Source organism: Tupaia chinensis, unplaced genomic scaffold, assembly GCF_000334495.1.
Source record: "Tupaia chinensis unplaced genomic scaffold, TupChi_1.0 Scaffold000532_1, whole genome shotgun sequence".
NCBI classification, from domain to species: domain Eukaryota; kingdom Metazoa; phylum Chordata; class Mammalia; order Scandentia; family Tupaiidae; genus Tupaia; species Tupaia belangeri.
In genome coordinates this window covers 4,422,896-4,446,895 of record NW_006160045.1, presented here as the reverse complement: position 1 = coordinate 4,446,895, position 24,000 = coordinate 4,422,896, and the positions used below count along the sequence as shown (strand labels likewise).

Here is a 24,000-nt window from a genome sequence, read left to right as displayed (position 1 = left end):
AACAAATACTTATGACATGTATCATTATGTCCTGATTCAGTTTAAAGTTTGATAACAATAATACTGTGAGTATAAATAAGGAGCCACAAAGGAACAACTTTGTTACCATTAGCATGAAGAAAAACTTCCCAGGAAAGGTAATAGTGAAATAGGATCTTTAGGACAAATGAGATTTACTCAGACAGAAAAACTGGACTGCAGCAGTAGGGGTGGGCATGGAAAGAAATGCCAGGCAGAGGATACATAGATAATGTATGAAATTACAGAGAATGACTGTAAAAGGGGTTAAAGGGGTAGACTACAGGATGTTAAACCTAGATGGAGGCAAATGAGTTAACAGCTCATTAAACGCAGGTAACGCTCAGCAGTGTTATAAACCTATTAGATTTCTCCCAGGTTAGAAGATAATTTGTCTTGGGCCAGTAGGTGACTGACTGGTGGTTAAGGCACTAGACTCCCTCATGATTGACCACGGTTCAAGTCCAAGACCTGGCAGCTTTTTTTTTCTTTCTCTCTCTCTCTCTCTCTCTTTGGTTAGTATGTGTGACTTACAGTAAATTAAAATAATAATAAATCATTCTTTTTTCTTTTTTTTTTGGAGAGGTTTCTTGCTATAGGGCGAGTGCGCTCACCAGACAGAGACAGACAGAGAGATAGAAAGTGAGAAATCACCCCTCAGGGGGGATGGCCACGCCACAATCCCTTCTCCTCCATTCTCCTCTCGGGATCTTGGGCACGCACGCACACGCGCCCGGCATGAGTTTAAGCCACTGGGTCCAGGACTCGAACCGTGGTCGACTACGTGGGAGTCCAGCGACATAGCCATTACACTAACTGCTGGTCCCATAATAAATAATTCTTAAAAAAAGATAATTTGTCTTTAATTATTTTAGGTTTATTCAAGTCTTAACCTTGACTCCAGACCCTTAAGCCAATTTCTCTCAGACCTGTTCATATTATCATATACTGTTGGAAGAAGAAGCATAAATGAACAAGTCAGCTTTTTTTCCCCCTGAAATGTACTAAGAAACATTAAGCAATAATAAAATATTGAAAAAGAACAAGGGATTTTCTCATCTAAATAACAAAATATTCATGAAAATAGCATAGCACTGTTGCAGGCACAGATCTGGGAACAGGACCTACCTTGGGTCTGGTAGGTGGCGTGGTAGTTGACTAAGTATCAAGTCCCAGACCTGGCGGCTTGCTTTGTCACTTTCCATCTCTCTCACTTGTTAAATTAAAAGATAATAACTAAAATTAAATAAATAATTCTAAGAAAAAAAAAGAGATTTAGTGTATGATACAGGTCAGTACAGTTGCCTACCGTTCGTTAACTACAGTTTCGGTTACCTGTAGTCAACTATGGTTTGAAAATATTAAATGGAAAATTCTAGAAATAAACAGCTTATAAGTTTTAAATTGTGTACCAATCTGAGTAATGTAAGGAAATCTCAGGAAGTCTAGGTCCAGGTCACCTAGGATGTGTGAATCATCCTTTTGTCCAGCACACTATGCTGTATACACTACCCAGCCATTAGTCATTCAGTAGCTGTCTTGGTTATCAGATAAACAAAAAAAGTCTATCTGGGGTTCAGTTAATATCTGTGGTTGTAGGATCCACTGAAGTTCCTAGAATGTATCCACAAACGCAATCCCTTCTCCTCCATTCTGCTCTCAGGATCTTGGGCACACACACACACGTGCCTGGCATGAGTTTAAGCCACCAGGTCTGGGACTCAAACAGTGGTTGTAATTCTTGCTCCTCCACTCTCATCTCAGGACTTTGGGCAGGCAAACACAAGCTCCTGGGTGAGTTTCAAGCTGCTAGGTCTGGGACTCAAACCACATTTTGCCATGTGGGAGGTCCAGTGATGTAATCATTACGCCATCTGCTAGTTCCCGTAACTTTCTTTCTATGAGAGAGAGAGAGAGAGAGAGAAAGAGAGAGAGAGAGAGAGAGAGAGAGAGAGAGAGAGAAAGAATATGTGTGCGTGTGTGTACGTAGGAGCATGTAAGAGAAAGCTAATGTGCCAAAGCATTAAAAGCTGGTCAATCTAGGTAAAGGGTAACAAAACTAAGTTGTAAATAACGTATACATAATACTGACGAGTTTGGTTTCTTTGACCAAATTTTAGTCAGGCTCCTGAACTTCCTGATATGTCTGTCTGTGCACCTCCTTGTAAAATTCAGTTTTAGTAAGGAACTCTGATAATGCTTTATAGTTTAACAAAAACTTCCCAATTCCACTACTAGATCACACTCACTATCTGATCAGGTTACTCATCCTCTAGTATTCCTCAGGTGATGTGCTGTTTGATCACCCTGGTCTGTTTTCAGGAAGAATCATGTTAGGTTTGTTTAGCCAGAATCTCCCCTGTCCCTGATGTTTCTGCTTAGTAATTTTCCATCTGCTGACCCCCATCCTGCTCCTTGGGCATAAAGTCTCACTTGCCCATGCTATATTCAGGGTTAAGCCCAATCTCTCTCACTCACTGCAACATTCCATTTTCATGGTCCCTGTACCTATACAATGGTCCTGAGTAAAACTGGTCGTACTGTGCATTAAAATAATTTATAAAATTATAAATTATCTATGACTGCTTTCTTATCATTGTATCAGAGCTGAGAAGTGAGACATAAACTCGAAATACTTACTATCTGACTATTTGCAGAAAAAAGTTTATGTAAGACCCCTGTCTTATGCACATATTTGCTTATTTTTGTAAAAAAGAAATAGATGAGAAAAAAATCAGAAATTCATGAAAGTGGTTACCTACAGGGGAAAGGTTTTTGGAAAGAGGAGACTTCAGAGAATGCTTTTTATATACATTGAATCATGTAAACATTTTACACGAAGTTTAATTTAAAAACAGGAAAAAACCCTCACACCTTAAAGCTGAATTCAAACCAAAATAAATGAACCAAGTTCAGTATCAAATTGATTACCACACATAAAATAAGAAAGAATTTAAGTAACTTCTGAATAGCCTATATGCTCTTAATGAGAATATAATAATTGCCTATATGTCTCTATATTCTTTATATATATATATTTGAAAGAATTATTTAATTTTATTAATTATTATTGTTAATTTTATTAATTGTTATTATTATTATTAATTTGACTAGCAAGAAACATATACAAAAGGGAAAATGATAGAGCAAGCCACCAGGTCTGGCACTTGAACCAAGGTCAGTCATGTGGGAGTCTAGTACCTTAACTACCACACCACCTGCTGGCCCTTAATGAGATATATTCTCTTTTTTTTTTTTGGGGGACGCTTGGGGGTGCTCCGTGGTTTTTGCTATAGGGCATGTGCGCTTGCCAGGAAGACAGAGAGACAGAGATAGAAAGTGAGAAATCACACCCTGGGGGGATGGCCACAACGCAATCCCTTCTCCTCCATTCTGCTCTCAGGATCTTGGGCACACACACACACGTGCCTGGCATGAGTTTAAGCCACCAGGTCTGGGACTCAAACAGTGGTTGTAATTCTTGCTCCTCCACTCTCATCTCAGGACTTTGGGCAGGCAAACACAAGCTCCTGGGTGAGTTTCAAGCTGCTAGGTCTGGGACTCAAACCACATTTTGCCATGTGGGAGGTCCAGTGATGTAATCATTACGCCATCTGCTAGTTCCCGTAACTTTAGAGAGAGAGAGAGAGAGAGAGAGAGAAAGAAAGAATATGTGTGCGTGTGTGTACGTAGGAGCATGTAAGAGAAAGCTAATGTGCCAAAGCATTAAAAGCTGGTCAATCTAGGTAAAGGGTATAGATTGCATTCTTCTTCATCTTTTTGGGGAAGATTTAAAATTTTTCAAATAAGGTTGATGGAGTGTGTGGTGGTGCAGTGGCAAAGTTCTGTGAGGTTCATCCACATGGGAGGATTTCAGAGACCTCCCTGAGTATGCTGGGTATTGTGTACCCATGATCTGGGGCTGGCTAATGCTGGGAGAAGGGTAGATCACGGTGTCAGGACTCTGTTGGGGTTGCTCTTTCTCTCTCTCTCTCCCTGTCTTACAGAAGAAATAGACAAAATAAACTTAAAGAAAAAAAAAAAAGACTAGTCCTATAACCAGAATGGTCTATTCCATAACCTAGTGGTTAAAAGAATGGCCAGTCCCAAAATCTGGTATTTAAAGGGGACCAGATACCATATGATCAAGTATAGCTTGAATTCCAGCCCTGGTGGCGTGTAAAACATGCTGGGCCTGTATGTGTGTGCATGCCCCCAATTCCAACAGGATGGAGAAAAGGAGGAGAGGGATTGCAGCAGGACCACACCTTACTGGGGAGGGGGGGGGGGTTTCCCTCTCTCCCAGGAGTGTACAAGTAAAGAAAGTTAGAGGGAACTAAACAAATGATATAGTTCTTGCCTCCTTACAAACTGAAGAGATACCTTTCAAGTTTCTTGCTGTCTTTCTTTCCTCCACTTTTCAGAGAAAGAGCAGAAAATACAAGTATCACGCTAGTTTGCACAAAAAATTATGCTAGTCCTTTTCCAGTCAGTGGTTTCCTAGGCAGCCATCTTCTAGAATTTGAATTACTTTTTCCAATTGAGAAATCCTATTATTTATATAGTTTGCAACCAATAATTTGGTCTGTATACTGCTAAATTCCTTAACAACAGCACCAATAGGCTTTTGTTCTGGTGTAGACAGTTCTGTTTTAAAGTGGCTTTTCTCTTCTTACGGTGTAAGCTTTTCTTGAAAAATAAATATTTTCCCCCAATAAATAAATAAATAATAATCTACAATAATCAAAAAGCTTTTAAACTTTCAGTAAATTGAACAGTTCAACTAATATTCACTATCACTTAATTGTAACAATCTTTCTTTTAGTTGAGCAGTGAATAGCCTTCCGAAAGTGCTTTATAATAAATTTCTATAATGGGAATCTAAATGTTTACTTAAAAACAGAAAAGAATTTCATGAAAAAAAAATACAACTAAAAGGTGACTTTTGGTCAAAGGATAAGGATGGGAATATACCTGTCAGTGGGAATCCTGAACTCAAAAATGTCTTATTTTATTTTGCTAGGGTGTGCCTGTGCATACTAGAGAGAGAGACAGAGAAGGGAGAATAGAAAGCACACCCTGTGGGGAATGATCACACTGCAATCCCTTCTCTATTTTCCCTTCCTTTTGGGATTTTGGGCATGTAGATGCATGCACACGTTCCAGGTCTGGGACTTGAACTATATAGTTAGCCATATGGGATCTGCCACTTTAACCACCATGCATGGAGCTGGCCCTCAGAAATCACTTTCCACAAGTGAAAATAATTTCTTCTATGCTTAAAGATCACATGATTAGAATTCCAATATGTTGCCTGGGCAGTGTACTACTTCAGTCAGGAATTTCTTTGCAGTTAAGACTTTGCATTCTTGGGGCCAGCAGGTGGTGCAGTGGTTAAGGTGCTACTCCCACATGGCTGACCCAGCGGCTTGAAAACTCACACTGGGTGTGTTTGCATGCATGCCCAAATCCTGATGGGAGAATGGAGAAGAGACTGCGGCATGGTCATCTCCCTTAGGGTGTGATTTCTCTCTCTCTCTCTCTCTGTGTCCCCAGTAAGCGCGCACACTGAATAGCAAAAATATCTCTCGAAAAAATAAAAGACTGCTTTGTTTAAAAAAATATATGTTTTGACACATGTTATGTACAAGAAAAATGAGAGAAAATGGGAGACAAATGAACCATCTAAAAATTTGGTCAGTTCTTCGAATTGATGAGATCTGGCGTATATAAAGTTTCTAAAGAATTGCTGTGACTGTACAACAAAAAATATCTGACAGCTTTGCATGTGGTAGTGTTACCTCTAGTCCTTGAAAGAAAGTTGGACAGTCAGGTCAAGCGTTTTTGTTCAAGGTTATAAGCCCACAAAGAGATAGAAAAGCTATTTTTTAACCTAGAGATATTACTTTGGATAGTACTGAACAGTATAAATCCACCACTCCCCACATACACATATATACACACATACTTTTTTTTAGTCTGTTTCAATATTCTGTGTTAGATAGAAACAAATGATGTTGCTTATTCATGGCTAGAAATACTTTATGACCCACTAGACCTCTACTTTTCACGTTTCTACCCCTAGTAAAGCTCCCAAATTTTAAAGTAAATACCTTTGTGAGATTAAAGTATTTATTTAGTGGTTAGAAATATAAGAGACATCTCTACCACTTCATAGAAATAAAAAGTATTTTAAGGAAGACTATGACTACTAACTCTGTGCCAATAAATGATACAAATGAGATGAAATGGACAAATTATTAGAAAGATACCAATTGCCAAAACTGACTCAAGAAGAAACAGAATACCTGAATAGACTTCTACTAAGAAAAGAGAATGTATTAGTAATTTAAAAACTACCCAAGAAGAAATGCTCAGGACCAGATAACTTCATTAGTGAATCCTACTTATAAATTAAGCAAGAATCAATGTAATTTTTTCACAAACTCCTCCAAAACATAGAAAAGGAAACACTTTTCAACTCGTCCTATGAGACATCCTATAAGGATTAACCTGCCACCAAAACAAAGACATCACAAGAAAATCAGACTACTATCTTCTATGAATACAGATCCACAAATCCTCAACAAAACACTACAAGCTGAACCCAGCAGCATATAAAAAGGATTATACAGGTACCAGCAGGTGGCATGGTAGCTAAGGAGCTAGACACTCTGACATAGCTGACCATGTTTGAGTCCTGGACCTGGTGGCTTTCTTTCTCTCTTTCTCTCCCCTGCCCCGTGTGTGCTTGTGTGTGTGTGTCTGTCTGGTCACATTAAAATAAGTGAATGAATGAATAAAGTTAAATAATTCTTAAAAAAAAAAAAAAGGATTATACACCATAGCCATGTGGCATTTTTCTTAGGATTAGAAGGTAGGTTTAATACTCTCCCAAATCATCGAGATACGATATATAGATATCTATCTATCTATCTATCTATATATCGTGTATGTATATATGTGTATATATATATATGTGTGTATATATATCGAAACCCATATGATTGTCTCAATAGATGCAGAAAAGCATGTGACAAAATCCAAAATCATTTCATGGTAAAAAGCACTGTAAACTAGAAATAGAAGGAAATTTCCCCAACCTGATAAAGGACATTTTGAAACCTTCACAGCTAACATTGTACTTAACGGTAAAAGTCTGAATATTTTTCCTTTAAGATCAGGAATAAGACAAAGATGATTTCTCTTGCCATTTCTATTAAACAATGTGTTAAAGATTTTAGCTAGGGCAATCAGAGATGAAGAAAAATAAAAGGCATCCAGATCGAAAAAAAGAGAAAAATTATCGCTATTTGCAGATGACATGACCATGTATAAAGAAAAATTATAAGGAATCCACTACAAAAACTAGTAAAGCTAATAAACAAGTCAAACAAGGTTGCAGGATACAAGACCAATATACAGAAATAGACTGTATTTCTATATACTGCAATGAACAATCCAAAAATGAAATTTCAAAAATTCTATTTACAGTTACATAAAAAAATAAATTCAGACTAGCCCTGCAGCCTAGTGGTTAAAGAAATAGGATACCACATGGCTGACTGCAGTTTGAACCCTGGCCCCAGCTTGAAAGATATACTGGGCATATGTATGTGCCCCAAGTCACAAAAAAATAGAGAAGTAGAGAAGGGATTGTGGTGTGACTATATCCCACTGGGGGGTGGATGCCTTCTTCTTAGGCTCCCTACCCTGCCTTTTTCTGACAAGTATACACATCCCCTGGCAATAAAAACCAAACAAACGCTAACTTAGAGATAAATTTATGTAGCACACAGCTTTTATCTGAAAACTATGGAATATTATTGAAAGAAATTAAAGATCTAAATAAATGGAAAGACAGTCCATAATTTATTGTTAAAATGATAATAGTCCCCAAATTGACCTGAAGATTCACTCAATTCCAGTTGCTCCCCCCCCAAAAAAAATCAATAAACTAATTCTAAAATTTATATTGAAATCAAGGTACCTAGAATAGCCAAAACAATCTTAAAAAAGTTAGCTTCTTAATTTTAAACTTAGTACAGAACCACAGTAAACAGAATAGTATACTACTATTACAAGGACAAATAGACCAATGGAACAGAATTCAGAGTTCAGAAATAAATCTTGACAGTCAATTTATATTCAACAAGGGTGCCAAGTCAATTCAATGGGAAAAGAATAATCTTTTCAACAAATGAAACTGAACAACTGGACATTCACATGCAAATAAATGATTCCGGAATTCTACCTCACATCAGGGACAAAAGTTAAAGTGATCAAAGACCTAAATTTAAGAGTTTAGAATAACTGGACATCAGACCTAAATTTAAGAGTTTAGAATAATTGGACATCAGCACAATTAAAAAAATTTTTTTTTCCAAAGGACACACGACAGTGAAAAGGTGGGACCAGCAGTTGGTGTAATGGCTATGTAACTGGACTCCCATATAGTCAACTGCAATTTGAGTCTTGGACCTGGTAGCTTAAACTCACACTGGGTGTGTGTGCCTGTGTGTCCAAGATCCCGAGAGGAGAATGGAGGAGAAGGGATTGCAGTGTGGCCATCTCTCCTGGGGGATGATTTCTCACTCTCTGTCTCTGTCTTTCTGGCAAGTGCATGCACCCTATAGCAAAAACTTCTCAAAAAAAACCCCCACAAAAAACAAAACAAAACAAAAAACAGGAAAGTGAAAAGGCAATCTACAGACTGGGAGGAAAAAATTGGTAAATTGTATACCTGATAAAGATTTCTATCTAGAATCTATAGGGCTGGCCCCACGCCCTGGTGAGAGCTGGATGCCACAGGGTTGACTGTATAGTTGAATTTGGGTCCTACTGGCCTAAGAAACAAAAACAAAACGGGGCACAGATGTTTGTGTGGCCCAAATTACAAGAAATGGAGGACAAGAGCTTGTGGTACGAGCATATTTCTCTCTCTTTCTCTGAGTGTATGTACCATTGGAGGATAGGGACTATACATATAATTTCAATAAAATGATAATGACTCAATTTTAAAAATGAACAAGAAATACATAAAACAGTTTATATTTCTTTGTTTTATTTATTTATTTAGGAGATTTTTTTTTGCTATAGAGTGTGCGCGCTCGCCAGACAGACAGAGAGAGATAGAGAGACAGAAAGTGAGAAATCACCCCCCAGGGGGGATGGCCACGCCGCAATCCCTTCTGCTCCATTCTCCTCTCAGGATCTTGGGCACGCATGCACACGCGCCTGGCGTGAGTTTAAGTCACTGGTTCCGGGACTCAAACCGCGGTTGACGACGTGGGAGTCCAGTGACATTGCCATTACACTAACTGCTGGTCCCTCTTTGTTCTTAATATAAGACATGGTCCAATATAAACTTTACTATGAGTCAAATATATAAATTATGGATGTGAAACTCTGGATGAAAAATAAAATAAAAAAAAATACTAGCAACCCTAAAACACTTTAGAACACACAAGATGGTCTAATTAGTGTCTTGAACTCTCTTATCATCAATCAAAAACCTTCAAATAGGTTACTTCTTAAATTACAGATTGCATTCCTAATTCTAGTCAGCTGCTTTCTAAAAATGTGTTTTTTTGTCTGAAGGAAACAGGTTATAAAAAATTAATTCAGAAAAAAAATTCTAAATATGTGTGCTGGTCAGCCACTTTTTCATATATGGGCAACAGCACACTGCTGAAGAAAATTTTAGAATTTACATTATGAAGTAAGTAAATCCGACACTTTTCTTTGATGTTATTTTCCTTCTCTGAATTGATTTAAAAAAGAGGGTGAACTCCTCCAGGGAGAGTTGGTCAGAGAAAGAGATATCCTCCAAATATTTCTGCTCCTGTTAGGGCTTCCTAGATCTATTTTTAGAGTATACGCCTGGAAGGCTCAACCTTTATGAACTGGTCAGGCAGCCTGCCAACCACATAGGTTGAATTCAAGGTCAGAATTCCTTATCAAGTCCTTCTGCCTCAAAGTCTTGCCAAGACTATCCAGACAATATAGAAGATGCCTCTTTTTATTTATTTATTTATTTATTTTAATTTGACCAGACAGGGACAGAGAGACAGAGAGAGGGAGAGAGGGAAGTGAGAAAGCAAGCTGCCAGGTCCAGAACTTGAACCGTTGTTGGCTATGTGGAAGTCCAGTGCCCTTAACCACCTCGCCACCTGCCAGTCCTGGAAGATGCCTCTTTACATGGAAATTTAATGAGATAACTATAAACAAAATAAGTATAGACTGAGCCTTTTACTGAATGAGTTCAGTTGTGAAACTCCCCTATGACCATGACTTATGGCTGTTTTTCATGCTGAAGAAACTGATACCCTCTTAAAGTAAGATTTCTGAAATTAATATTAGTGTTTCTCAATGCTTCTCTAACTTGGTGTCCATATTTTGTCATTAGTTTAAAAGATTATTTTACTATCTACCACCAAAAGTTATTTTACATAGAATCTCTTGAACAATCTCCCTACAAAGTTCAATGGAGCTTTTCAAACTTGATATGAGAAAACCCTTACTTTTACAGAACACCATATAACTGTGATATGTGTAACTCCAGTTCATTAACTAGAAACAATCTTTCTTACAGAAAATCTTAGAAATATGCAAAACAAAACCACATCCAAGAACATATGCTCATGAAAAACAAGCTGCTGAAGTAGACATGACTAGATGTCACCTAGATTTCTAGTAATTTTTGTTGGGTATATTTTCATTGATTTTGCTGTCCTAATAGCAAAAGATACCAAAAGTTTAAAAATGTATACTTGGGAAAATTGGGTAATATGAGGCATTTTAACCAAATAGAGTTCTAAAAATGGACTTTTTAATTTAAACTGTGTAAAGACCAAGTTTACTCCTAGTGTGAGATCCAAGCATCACAGTGTAACTAGTAATAGTATTAGGTAGATTAGTTTAAGCACTATTGCTCTGAGACAACTGCACAAGGTGGAATGAAGAGTCACCTATACAATGACACTGGGGCTAGACCTGCAGAGAAAGTTTATCACACAAAGGTGGTGGAGGAAGGAATGGTACAGAACATGAGAGGAAGATTATTGGAGCAGGGTATATATTCAAGTTTATCTTGTGCTACAACTACATACTGCCTGGGGATTATAAGAGAAAACAGATGTTTTCCTTTAAAAGTTAAAGTTTCTCAAGCCCTTCCTACTGACTAAAGGAAAATAGTAAATCAGTCAGTTGCTACCACAAAACAGTGTCTCTCAAGCCACAAAAAAGAAGAGTTACCACAACATCCCCATGTCAACCACCTACCTAACTATCTGTACTGAGGTTATCATTTAGTCAATTTAAGGATCTTTTTTCCTTAGTGTCAAATTGGAACACCCAGAATGTTTTTCTAGTGCTAGTCAAGATCACAAGGGCATTTCTTTTATTACATTTGACTTAATCTCAGAGATTACTGCTTGAACAAAAAAATATTTTCCAAGTACTAAAATAATACAAATTGAAGCATTTCAGACAATAGATTGGATCCAAAGCCAGAGACTTGAGACTTGGGTGCTCTGCCAAGAGAAATGAATTTTTAAAAGGGTCTCACTACACTGAGATCCTCCTGGCCCAGCCTAGGTAGCTAGGACCACAGATGAACACTACCATGCCTAGATTTAGGTTTGCCAGGAACCAAATCTGGGCTTACCATGATGTCTCAGCCACTGCACAATGGTGTTCATGTCTCCTGACTTTCGCCATCAGGGCTGGGCCTTCATACATATTTGATAACTTTTAAAGGTATTAAACCTATCTCAAAAAGTTGTTGATTCTAATTGAGAACCCTGGAGCCAGAACACCCTGGTTCAAATTCACTACTTACTAGTGAATTTGTGAAATTCAAGGGTGATGTCCTTATTTATAAAATGGGATAATGAATAGAATCTACCTCAGAAGACTGGGATAACGAATAGAATCTACCTCAGAAGACTATTGGATGAAATGAATTAACATGTATAAAGTACTTAAAAGAGTGCGTGATCTACAGTAAACATTGCTATATATAAATGGCAGCAAACATACATATTGGGTCACTGGAAAGTCATGGTGCATTTTTGCATGGAAAAACATGAAAAATATGTCATGACTTCTGATGACCCAATATTTATTGGCAGTATGATCCTTTTCTAACATTTTTGTTCTATAAATTGGGAAAGGCTATATGCATAGGCAAATATGCAGATCTGTTCTGGTTATCTGAAAATTCTCAAACCTTCAAGTATCTTTGGGAATTGATGTTAAATTGCTGGAAGACCACATCTCATGGTCCTAAGACTTACAGCCCTGTAGGTGGTGTGGTGGTTAAGGTGCTGGACTCTCACATGGCTGACAGTGGTTTGTCCTGAACCTAGTGGCTTTCTTTCTCACTTTCCCTCTCTCTCTGTCTCTTTGGTGAATTCGTGTGCCCTATAGAAATTCAAAAAACAATACTTATAAATAAAATTAAATAAATAATTCTTAAAAAAAAGAAAAAGACTTTTACAGCTCTGTATTTCCTTAAGTCTATGGAGAGAAAAGGACCACTAATATACACTAGTGTCACTGAACTCTAGTAGGCCTTTTTTTTTTTAAAAGAATTACTTAATTTTATTTATTATTATTATAATTTTAATTTGCTATAGGGCACATGCACTCAACAGAAAGTGAGAGAGAGAAATTAAGAAAGCAAGCCACCAGGTCTGGGACTCAAACTGCAGTTGGCCATGTACAAATCCAGCATCTTAACCACCACACCACCTATTGGCCCTAGGGTTTTTTTAAAGGGGTTTTGCCATAGAGTTTGTGTGCTTGCTGGAGAGAGAGAGAGAAAAACAGAGACAATGAGAAGGAAAGTGAGAAATCACCCCCTCACACATACACCACAATCCCTTCTCTTCTACTCTTTCTGGGATCTTTGGGCACTTACGCACGTGTACCTGGTTCTATGTTCAAGCCACCGTGGCTGAGACTCGACCTGCATGGGAGACCAGCAATGTAACCACTATACCATCTGCTAGCCCTGCTAGTAGACTTTAAAGAAGCATTCTAAAGTATTAATAAAAAGGAAAAATGATTTTTTTAGAATATATGAGAAGACAATAAACAGTAAGTACAATTACGTTTAGGCTCAATCTTACCTCAGTGCAAAAGTTGTCCTAAAAGGCCAGCAGGTGGTGTGGTAGTTAAGGCAGCTACATAACAGATGGCCAACAATACAGCGAAGTTTGAGTTCTGGACACAATGGCTTGAGGAACACACCAGGAGTGTGCATGCCCAAAATCCTGAGAGGAGAATGGAGTAGAAGGGATTGTAGTGCACCCATATTCTCTGTGGGGTAATTTCTCACCATCCCCCTGCCCTCAGTCTCTCTGGTAAGTGCTTGTGCCCTATAACAGAAATTAGATAGGTTTAAATATTTGTTTATTATTTTCAAGCATTGTTCTTAGAAGCAAACTGATGCGCTGTATTATTGTCATGTTATTCTTGTGATTGAGAACATTCATTAAACTTCACTAAGTCAAAGATTTAGTCAAATAATTTATCAGCTTTATAAAACTGTATGCATCCTGTTTGAAAGCAACAATGACAAATGCTATCTCCTAATGTGGAACTTTGAGACACTTAATATAACCACTTAGGGCCTAAACCTGACTTCTTTAAAGGGTTAAGAATAAAGTATGATTGTTCATCCGCCGAAAACAAGAACCAGTGCCCATGTTAAATGTTTAGGATTGAGGCTAGCAGGTGGTATAATGGTTAAGGCGCTGGACTCTCATGTGGCCCACCGCGGTTTGAGTCCCGGATCCAATAGCTTGAAATTCATGCTGAATGCAGATGTGTGCATACCCCAAATCTCAAGAATATGGGGAAGGAATTGTGACATGGCCAAATCACACTGTGGGGTGTGGTTTATTGCTTTCTCTCTCTCTCTCTCTCTCTCTGGCAAGTGCACAGGCTTTATAAAAAAAAAATTTCTCTTATAAAAAGTTTAGGTGGATTAAGGCAAGTGTTGACTGACTGACCTCTCAAAAGAGTACATAGGGAATAGAAGATATTTCAATTTTTAAGATTAAAAGGCTCAAAAAGGAGTTGGCCCCATAGTCTACATGTAAAGGGTATAAGATCCCACATGGCCAACTGTCTGGTTCAAATCCTGGACCTGGTGGCTTGAACAACACTCTGGATACATGTGCGTGCCTGCTCCAAATCCTGACAGGACGGAGATGGTGGAGAACAACTTGTAGTGTGACTATGCCTTCAGGAGATGCCTTCTTTTCTTCCTCTCGCTGTGTCTCTCTGGCAGTACATGCTGGCAACATTAAAAATAAAAAAAGAAGAAAAAGAAAAAAAGAAATACAAAGCCCCAAATACATTGTGAATAGTGTGTGAGCTAATTACTATACTCTTCCATCTCATATAAACCTTTGATGTTAACACAATTAAAGTACCTTATGAAGTCTTTTGGAACCATTGGGCTGAGTTTATAGCAAAGTGTATTTAGTAATAAGTCAGGTTAAAATGCTATCTACAGTGTCTTAGTTTCAGGCTAGTCATATAGAAAGTCAATTAAAACTCACTGAATGAACTGACAGTCTAGTATCTTGTATCTAGTATCTGATGCACTGTATTATTGTCATGTTATTCTTGTGATTGATTTTTAAAGACTTTTGCTATAGGGCAAGTGTGATTGCCTGAGAGATAAACAGAGACATGGAAAAAAGAAAAGTGAGAAATTACTCCCCAGGGGGGATGGCCATGTAGCAATCCCTTGGACTTTGGGCATGCATGCACAAGGCACCTGGTTTGTGTTTTCCAAGCTGCCAGGTCCAGGACTTGAATGGCAGAGTTGGCCATGTGGGATCCAGTACCTTAACCACCATGCTACTTGCTGGCCCAAGAGATATTTTAGTATCTTCATTAGATGAAATCATAAACATCTAGGGCTATGTCTGTTAAGTTATTTTATAAGAAAAATACACCAAGCATATGTATGTATATATTCTACTTCACTAGTATTATTTCTTTTTTTTGTTTTGTTTTGTTTTTGAGAGATTTTCACTGTAGGGCGCGTGCGCTCGCCAGACAGACAGAGAGAGACATAGAGACAGAAAGCGAGAAATCACCCCCCAGGGGGGATGGTCACGCTGCAATCCCTTCTCCTCCATTCTCCTCTCGGGATCTTGGGCACGCACGCACACGCGCCCGGCGTGAGTTTTAAGCCACCGGGTCTGGGACACGAACCGCGGTCGACTACGTGGGAGTCCAGCGACATAGCCATTACGCTAACTGCTGGTTCCCAACTAGTATTATTTCTAAGAAAATGTCCAATCTTTTCAGTATCTAAGAATATCATCTAAAATAAATTCTTCACTCACTAGGTCTTAGGAAGGACAAATATTTATATATATAATAAAAGCATTTCCATTATAATGTTCTAACACATCCAGCTCTTATTTTGGATGGGGTCTTGTTAAATTACCCAAACTAGCCTCAAGCCTGTAAGCTTGTTTTAGCTTCCCCAAGTTGCTGGGATCACAGTTACTCACCACCATACCTAGCCTTTAGGGTGGGCTGCGAACTGAACTCAAGCTTCCATGTGGTCCCTTAGCAGCATGTGCCACTATGCTGGGCCTTTTACTGGTAACCCCCACGCCCCCACCAGGTGTGTATGCTCACCAGAGATAGAAAGTACCCCCCTATGGGGAATAGTCACACCACAATCCCTTCTCCATTTCTCCTGCCTTTTGGGCATATATGCACAAGCACCCAGTATTTTTTAAGTCCCTACATCTGGGACTTGAACTGCATGATAGGTTATGCGAGATCCAGCTAGCCACCTTAACCACTCTTCCTTGGGCTGGCCTGTTAACTTCTGATATTACAACAAAAAGCCCCAATGATTGTAAGTAATTACTCCTGATTACAAAAGATTTGCCTCTTTTTTTTTTTTTTTTTTTTTGGCTGGAGAGCATATGTGCTTGCTCTCCAGAGACAAACACAGAGACAAGAGAGAAGAGGGAGGAGGAGAAAGCATCTTCTCCCTCCTTGGGGGAGTGGTCACAATACAATCCCTTCTTCTCCATCTTTTCTTTCTTTCTGGAGCTTGGCAAGCATGCACATGTGCTTGGCCTGTTTCTCAAGCTGCCAGGTCCAGTTCTTGTACTATGCAGTCAGCCACATGCTACCATCACCATCAAGCCATGAAAGCTGGCCCTGCCAGTAACTCATTAATTGTGTTTGAAGCCTTGCAAATGTCCAGTGAAGTTTTTCCTTTTTCTTTTCATTCTAAAAATGTAGCCAAATATATACATATACTAAAGTTAGGGTGCCTTACTTCCTAGTTTACTGAGACTGTCCCAATTTACATTTGTTTTTGTGTAGTTATTCAGCCTACAGTCTCTTTTACTCTCAAGTCCCAGTTCTGATAATAAATTTGAAGGTTAGCCTAAGAATGGTAATTTTTTTTTAAAGAATTATCATTATTATCTTAAATTTGCTATAGGGCATGCACACTCACCGGCGAGAGACAGAGAGAGAGCGGGAAAGTGAGAGAGAGCAGGAAAGTGAGAAAGCAAACTGCAAGGTCCAGGGCTCGAACCACAGTTGGTCATGCGGAAGTCCAGTGCCCCAACCACCACACCACCTGTTGGCCCCAAGGCTGCTCTTCTTAAGGACTGCACTTTGCCTTTGAGTCTTTTGGTGTGTGTGCCAGAGGGTTTGTGTGATAGCCAGAGAGAAAAAGACAGGGCAAGAGAGAGGGAGAGGGTGCTTTCGGGCCATCAGGTCTGCGACTTGAACCATGGCTGGCCATGTGGGAGTCCAGTGCTCTTAACCACCATGCCACCTACAGGCCCCAACTTTGAGTCTTTGAAAGCTGCTACACGCTCTCCTGAATGTACAGCCACTCTTCACTTAACAACCTACCTATTTAATGACCACTTGGACTTACCAGTTCTCTAACATGCAGACTCCCTTTTCTTAGTCTCTGTCTCCCTCTCCCACCCCAGAGACACAGTATTGTGTTGTGGTGGGTCTTTTGTTGCTTTCCTGAGTGCATCTACATGCGCTTTTTGTACAGACAGAATTACATTATTCTAGTGTGATGTAACAAGATATCTATTGACAAATATATACCCTATGACACCATAAGACAACCTTTAAGCTTCTCACTTATCTCACAATTCACTTAATGATCTAGTTATAGGAACAGAACTCAGTTGTTAAGTGAGGAGTGCCTGTACTTAATTACTCCCTTGGATTAAATGCTAAATTGCATTGTGGCCAGAGACAGCCTTATTTGGTATCCTCTAAATGCTTAGTATATTGTATTATATTCAGTAGGCCAAATACTTAACAAGTGAAAATAAAGCAAGGAGATTGTAACCTTTCCCCCTTGTCCTGTTTTTAAACTGTCCTATGTAAAAGAGCATCTCCATTTTTTCATTTGTTCAACAAATACCTATAAAATACCTACTGTGTGCCAAGCACTAGCTATTATAGAAGCAAGCATGATAAAGTTCCAGTTTTCATGGAGCTTGAATTGAGAGATGTCTTATAAATCGCAGGTTGCAACCCAATTAGAGAATCCTAAAATCATTTCAATAGGCTGTATAACTGAGACATAAGAAAACCAAAGTGACTTCATAGTATATTTAGAGTTCATCTTTTTATAGTTTTGCCATACGACACATACACTTGCCAGAAGGATGGCATCCCCTGGGGTGTTGGGAGGATGGTCATGCTGCAATCCTTTCTCCTCCTTTCTTCTTTTGGGATTTTGGGCACATACATATATATGTGCCTGGTGTGTTTTTCAAGCTGCCATGTCTGGGACTCAAACTGGACAGTTGACCATGTGAGATCCAGTTGCTTTAACCTCCATGCCACCTGCTGGCCCTGTATTTCTTAGCTGGTTCAAGATAAAATTGAGAAACACTGTTCTAGATAGGATCCCTAAACTGTATCCCAATTTAAATCTCATTTTAAATGTTATAAACAAAGCAACTATATTCAACAAAATATAGCCCACTTCTTATGTTGTGTCAGATACTCTACTAGACAGTGGAGATAAAAGGATGGTTAATCCATAGTCCTTGTCTATCTAGAACTCATTAAGAATGTAAATAACCAACTGTAATTTGGTAATGTTAAAAATAAAACATGTACATATATAGTAAATTAATAACTCATTTTTGGGGCCAGCAGGTGGTGTTGTGGTTAGGGTGCTGGATCCCATATGGCGAACTCCATGGTTCGAGTCCTGGACATGGAAGCCTGAAAAATCACTCCTGGAGTGTGTACGTGTGCGTTCAAAAATCCCAGGAAGAGACCTGGAGAAGAGGGAATCGTGGTGTAGTCATTCCCCCGGGAGGTGATTTCTCACTTTTCCTCTGCCCCTCTCTCTGGTGAGCACACATGCCCTGTGGCAAAAATCTAAAACAAACAAACAAAACACAACTTATTTTTGGGATGTCATTGTGAAATATACTATCACTTTACTCTGTTTTTCATACAGACAATAGTCTGGGTAAAATATCTAAGTTACAGTATGGATGCTCCTGCAAGTAACTTTCCCAAGGTCATATGAGCAACTAAGTTGTAAAAAGAGACCAGGATTCTCAGCCTCCACCTACTGCTTTTTCTATTACAGAACTCTACTTCCAAACAGATATCCTCAAGTGACCTTGATTCCTCCCCCCAATCTTGAAATGTCCTGAACAATTTCAGAGTAAGATGGAGTTTATTATTGTTAATTCATCATTTTACCTTAACTGGGAAATTATGGTGGTCCCTCATGTACTATCACAGGTAAGAAGAAACTGTCATTACTTACAACTTGCCCAAACATTATATAACATGCCCACATCATCACTAATTAAGTAATGCAGAGATTGTCCTATTCTTGAAACTATAAATAAACCCTCAATCTGAAGGAGATGGGCAACCTAGAGGCTATGTTCCTTCTGTAAAACTAGAATTTCAATTGTACTTCAACCAGACAACTATTTTTATACTATTTAGGAAGCTACAATACACACAATAGATTATAGAGAATTGCTGGAGACAATGAGTACATTATATTCTGGTGTGTTTTTTTTTCTTTCAATTTATTGTTGAACAATAAACTAGAAATTATAATTATATTATGGTGTATGTGTGTGTGTATATATATATAATAAATTCAGGCTAAATTGTTTATTATTATTATTATCATTATTTAAAGTTTCCACAAATGTGTAGACTTACAAATTAGTTCCATTAAGCCAACTGGTCTGAAAGGTTGAAGACCAAGCTGTCAACCCAAATACACAAGAAAAAGGCTACAAGGTTAACATCAGTTTTACATACATTCTGATGGAGATTTTTTTTTTTTTTTGAGAGGTTTTTGCTATAGGGCGCGTGTGCTCGCCCGACAGACAGAGAGAGACAGAGACACAGAAAGTGAGAAATCACCCCCCGGGGGGATGGTCATGCTGCAATCCCTTCTCCTCCATTCTCCTCTCGGGATCTTGGGCACGCACGCACACGTGCCTGGCATGAGTTTTTAGCCACCGGGTCCGGGACGCGAACCACGGTCGACTACGTGGGAGTCCAGCGACATAGCCATTACGCTAACTGCTGGTTCCCCATTCTGATGGAGATTTTGAGCTAGGGTCAAAAATAAAACAATCTGGGGCTAGTAAGTGGCATAGAGGTTAAGACACTAGACTCTCACGTGGTCAACTGCAGTTCAAGTCCTGGACTCGGGCTTAAAACTCACTCTGGGTGTGTGTGCAGGCCCAAAATCTCAAGAGGAGCATGGAGGAGAAGGGATTGAGGTGTGGCCATCCACTCTGAGAGGTGATTTCTCACTTTCTGTTTCTGGTGAGCACATGTGCCTGACAGCAAAAATCCCCAAAACAATAAAACAATCTGCTTTTAATGCCCTGATTTGGGTAGTACTCTACTGTGTATAGTCCTTTAGATAAAGTTAGGAAACTTCAAAGATCGAGTTACCAAGTGTTCCAACTGATGAGAACATACAAATGGTAGCTCTTTAGCTTACGTAATCCTGCGTTATAACATAAGCAATACTGATAGCTAATACTTTCTAGTACTTACCATGTGGCAGGTATTGTTCTATGCGTACTACTTATGACTCCTATAATCTTTATGATAACTCTATGAGAATTATTGCTATTTCCATATTAATGAGGAACAGAGGCACAGAGAAGAAACTTTCCCAAGCCACACAGCTCAATGGCAGAAGGTAGGACACAAATCCATATATCCTGATCCCACGCTATAGTGTGAAGACAAAGAACTACACTGCATTACCTCTTATTATGACAGACTGCAGACAGGAGTCTTAACCAAAAAGGAGAAGGCCTCTTGTTGCCCCCTCTTCAGTACCAATTCTTTTTCATTCCTGACTCTGAACCAGTGTAGTTGGTTTAGGGTTCTCTTCTGCCATCTGACAGGCCAGGGAGATCCATCAGAACACAGGGAGAAGCAGGCTTCTAAGAGGTGAGTAGCCAGTCAAAGAGCTGAAAGACTTAAGCCATTGCTAGTATCCAGCAGCATGCTTCTACTTTATCTTCCTGCAAGCAGCAGCAACGAACAAGATGGCACAGAGGGGTAAGAAACTGTTCTACAGTGTAGCCAAGTGGTTAAGGGGAGCCTGATCCTAAATGGCCAACTGTGGTTCAAATCCTGGCTCTAATGGGTTGAAAAACACACTAGACACATATGTATGTGTGTGCTCCAAAGTCCAACAGATGGAAAAATTAAGAAGGGATTGCTATGTGACCACATTCCATGGAAGGGATGCTTTCTCCCTCTCTTTGGTGAGTATATGAGTCCTATGGCATTTTAAAAAAAAGAGAGAGAGAAAACCTATTCCAACATGACAAGGACTCATAGGGAAACTTCAGGTATGCTCAACAAACATTTTTAAAAACAAAACAAACAAGATTTTTGCTGTAGGGTGCAGGTGCTCCCCAGAGAGACAGAGAGAGAGAGAAAGTATGAGATCATCCCCAGGAGAGACAGTCACACCACAATCCCTCATTCTCCTCTTAGGATCTTCGGCATGCACTCAAGCCTACATGCCTGGTGTGAATTTCAAGCTGCTGGGTCAAGGACTTGAACCATTGGCCATGTGGGAGACCAGTGTCTTAACCACTACGTCACCTGCTGGCCCCCAACGAACCTTTTTAAAGCAATTACTGCATACCAAGTTCTGGGGATAAAAAGGCAAGTAAGATACTGTCTCTGCCCTCAAGGTCACTGTGGAGTGAGAAACTTAAAAACCTATACTGCTTTACTACTATTTGAGATCCACAGATAAGAGAGCAAGTCAGAATGAATGGGATAGAAATATCATAGTTCTTCCTCACTTATTAAAAAAAAAATCATGTTTTCTTATAAAAGAAATGATAAAAACAACCTCCTGCCATATTATTAGATATCACACCCCCTTACCTAAATATAATGATTTAGCAGATACACTCAGGCACTCTGTATGCATATATGCAATGCATATACACGCTCCAGCTTGTTTACATCATTTAATGGTATACACATAACATACAGCTTATTCATCTTCATTTCTACCTGATATTCATAGATTTACTATGATTTATTTAACCTTTCTTCTATTGATGAACATTCAAATCGACTGCAAGTGAAATCTCTTGCAATCAGTACTATATCTAGAACCCTACAATAGCTCCATCAACAGCAAAGAGCATATGTACTTAAAACCTGATTCGAGGGACTGGCAGATGGTGTGGTGGTTGGGGCACTGGACTCCCACATGGCCAACTGTGGTTTGAGTCCTGAACCTGGCAGCTTGCTTTCTCACTTTCCCTCTCTTTCTCTCTGGTCAAATTAAATAACAGTAATAATTAAATAAATACAATTAAATAATTCTTAAAAAAATCTGATTTGATTGTCTAGATGCTACCTTGTATCAGTTTACTAGTTCTCTGTATTTGATTCATCTCAATGTCAGGTGACAATATGAACTTTACCACATTCCATATCATTAGTTTCATGTTACATAAAGTGTAAAGGGAAGTGCAAGAACAAACAAGCTCAGCGCTCTGCATGTAAATCATTCAACTTCTCCAAGGACACCTCATCTCTGGGGGAGAACAGGAAAGTTGTGTACTCTACAGTTGCAGCACAAAATCACTTACAGAAGATACATGATCTAAATCCAGTATATTTAAATTAGTACATTGACAGAAAAAAATACGTTAGAAAAAATTTTGTATTCTTGTCATAGTAATTAATCCTCAAAATTCATGGAGCCATGGGGCAACACTAATTACAAGAGAACTTTCCAATTAAAGTAAGTTATTTCTTATAGACATATCTTTCCACTACCAACAACTTCACTTTCTCATTTATCAGTCTTTTACTTATTTAATTTTCTTGAGGGAGATATTTTTATTAGGGAGTGTGTGCACTTGCCAGAGAGACAAAGAGAGACAGAAAGCAAAAAAATCACCATCCTCCCCGGGCCATGCTGCGGTCCCTACTCCTCCATTCTCCTCATGAGATTTTAGGCATGCATGCACATGTGCCTAGCATGAGTTTTGAATTCTAGGTTACTGGGTTTGGGATTTGAGTTTGAGTTCTGAGTTACTGGTCTGGGATTTGAACTGCTGTCAACCATGTGGGTGTCCAGTGCTTTAACCACTATGCCACCTGCTGGCCCCTTTACCAGTCTTTTGAATACTTCTCAAGGGTTCAAGTGGTGGCATATTGGTAACACAAATGGACTTTCATGGGGAAAGCCCTAGGTTAGTATCCTAGGATCTTCCAAAGCATGCTGGATGTGTGCACACCTACGATCAGGACCTGCTGGGGCTAAAAGTGGATTGTGGCAAGAGGGTCTTGCTGAGAGTTCTTGTCTCTCTCATCAAATAAAGAAGCTTAAAAAAAAAAAAAAGCATTTCTGAAGTTGACTGAAAAAGGAAACCTCTGGCACGAGAGCATGGTATAGTATGGTGGATAGTTAAATGGAGATATTAAGGTACGCCATTATTCTCAGTTTAAATGGATGAGGACTGGGAAATATTATAGCACACCCATTTGCTACCTGGAATGATAGAGCAGAAAGAGAAAAATAATGATGAGTGGAAGAGAACGGTGAAGATTCTGAATAGACAGGAGAGGAGAGAAGGGATCTAGTAATCACTGGAAGGTTTGATCTCTGATAAGGGCAAGAACAATTCATTCCCTCTCATAGGTAGAAGGGCAGACTACTGAAGAACAGTAGTAGTGGAAGGAATAGAAAATTCTCTTCAATTGCCTTGTTTTTCCTTTACTAAAATAAGCTGTGAGGTCATCTCTGACAGCAAGATGAAAATAAATGGGAATAGAGTATAAAATACTGTAGTTGTCTTGGATAGTGGGAAAGTCAATGGCTGGAGAAATGAGGAAACACTGCCAGATAGCATTTATGGTCCTCTTGGGGTTTGAGGTCATAATTTTAAGTGAGATCAGTCAGTAGTATTGTGAGTTTTTTCTCTAGCCATTTACAGCTGCTGAAATGTAGAGTGGATGCAGACTTGATTTTAAGGAGGGTTGCCAGACAAGTATGATAGAGGGAATGATTTCAATGGTAAACCATAGATTCTAACCCAAGTGTAGAGGGGAGTCAGGGTGTGATTACAGGGAACTGGTTGACATGACTGTAATTTTGGCTGGTTCAGTCTGAAATCTGCAGGGTAGGCCTACAGGTTACAGATCCAGGGAAGGACTGATGTTCCAGTTCATCTAGTGGCAAAATTCTTTCTTCTTTGGGGGAGCTCCGTCTTTTCTCTAAAGGCTTCCAAGTGACTAGATGATATCCACCTATGTAATGGAGGGTAATTTGCTTTACACAAAGTCTGTGGATTTAAATATTTTAAAAGTTTTTTTTTTTTCTAATTGCCATAGGGTATATGCACTCACCAATGAGAGAGAGAGAGAGAGAGAGAGAGAGAGAGA

The 24,000-nt window shown here is 39.0% G+C and overlaps 1 protein-coding gene across 1 annotated transcript in view; it reads right to left on the bottom strand.

Moving 5' to 3' along the window:
- Positions 1–24,000, bottom strand: part of DESI2 (desumoylating isopeptidase 2) — a gene marked incomplete at its 5' end in the record, with an annotated part of 47,245 nt that overhangs the window by 13,869 nt on the left and 9,376 nt on the right.